Raw genomic sequence first — 2,009 nt, forward strand, 5'->3', positions numbered from 1 at the left:
ACACTTCGATCGATAAGTGATGGGGTGTAGAGCGCGCTTTTGAGTGATGTCTTGGAAAGGGGGTAGAAAACCTTAATTTACGGATTCTGGATGAGCTTGGTATAGGTTCATTACCCACTTCGTGGACGCCAGTTTGAGCAGCAACTACACCGGGAGTTCCAATTCTCAGGAGGTTCCGACACTGAAAGACTGTGGGGGTAACATAGGCCATTCGGGTCCGTATCTATTAGCTCGGCGATGTCGCTGATCTCCTCCAATATGCGATCAATTCTTGCCTCTGTATCTTTGGCTATTTCCCATTATTCCGAAATTATTCCAGAAATAAGATTAGTGTTTCGCCGGAGACCGCTTGAATTTGAAAAAAGAATTTTGGAGATCATTTTGCGTTAGTGACTCGATTGGGCTATCTTCTTCGAAGGTGTCTACAGCTTTTTCAGAAACGCCCCGTTATGCACCGGAAAGCCGAGGAATAGGTAGGATTTCAGGAGTACTTTTGTATTTATGTGGGGCTGCTGGGATTTCCAGACTGCGTAAAATACTAAAACGTTGCCGACAGAAAATTGACGAGAAGAAGGACCTTGTACTGTAGTCTTTGCTGCTGCAGAGCTTCCCGACACTCCTTCTCCTTTGCTACTTACTTAGCGGCCCTTCCAGAAGAACTTACTGGATATGTACTTAAACCCAGGGAACGGATGTGTACAGGAAACGTATAAAGCGTCTCGCACGCCTTTGCATCCGATGTCTTTAAGTCTTCAGAGTCGCTTTTACTCAAGTCATATTCATTTACTTTGTCTACGGTGTTTGATGATAAGGCCTCTACCCACCTATTAAAATTGCTGGACTTTCACTCGTAAACATAACAGTATTTCTATAGTTAAAGCAACCATTTAGTAAGTCTTCCTTCTGGGCCCTTCTGGGAGGTTATCCAGCGCAGAGGCTCGTGATCACAGATCAGGATAAATTTCCGTCCGTAAAGGTGCGGGCGGAAGTTTTTTAGGTTCGTGTGAGGGGTCCTCCTGTAACTGGTCAAAAAACTAATTTAAGGTCGCACCCTTACCTCTTTTCCATCGCCACGTGCGGCGTTGAGGCACCCCTGTGACTTGTCACAGAGATAATGTAAGGTTGCACCCCTACCCCTTTTCTAACGTCACATGGGACGGGAAGGCACCCTAGTGACTGGTCAAAGAAATAATTGAAGGTCGCACCCCTACCCCTTTTCCAACGCCACGTGTGGCGAAAGGCGCCTCTGTGACTATTCACAGATATAATATAAGGTCTCACCCATACCACTTTTCCCATGCCACGTGAAGGCGGGAAGGCACCCCTGTGACTGGTCACAGAGATAATGTATGGTCGCACCCCTACCCCTATTCCAACGCCACGTCAGGGCTGAAAGGCATCCTAATGACTGGTCAAAAAAATAATTTAAGCTCCCACGCCTACCCCTTTTTCAACTCCATTTAGGGGGCGGGAAGGCACCGTAGTCACTGTTCACAGAAATAATGTAAGGTCGCACACCTCCCCTTTCTAACGTCTCGTGGGGGTAGGCACTTCTGTGAGTGGTGGAAGAAATAATTTAAGGTCGCACCCCTACCCATTTTGTAACGCCACGTGGAAGCGGGAAGGCACCTCTGTAACTGGTCAGAAAAATAATGTAAGGTCACAACCCTACCCTTTTTCTAACGCCACGTGGGGCGGAAAGGCATTCTAGTCACTGGTCACACCCCTACCCTTTTTTCAACGCCACGTCAGGGTGGAAAGGCACCCTAATGACTGGTCAAAGAAATAATTTAAGGTCGCACCCCTACCCCTTTTCCAATGCCACGTTGGGCGGGAAGGCATTCTATTCACTAGTCACAGAGATAATGTAAGGTCACACCCCTACCCTTTTTTTAACGCCTCGTCAATGCGTCTTCGTTGTCTGGAAATCTCTGTCCACCGAGCCATTTTTTCAAGTTTGGAAATAAGAAAAAGTCACTGGGGGCTAAATCTGGTGAATACGGTGGGTG

This window comes from Belonocnema kinseyi, chromosome 4, assembly GCF_010883055.1.
Source record: "Belonocnema kinseyi isolate 2016_QV_RU_SX_M_011 chromosome 4, B_treatae_v1, whole genome shotgun sequence".
In the NCBI taxonomy this organism is placed as follows: domain Eukaryota; kingdom Metazoa; phylum Arthropoda; class Insecta; order Hymenoptera; family Cynipidae; genus Belonocnema; species Belonocnema kinseyi.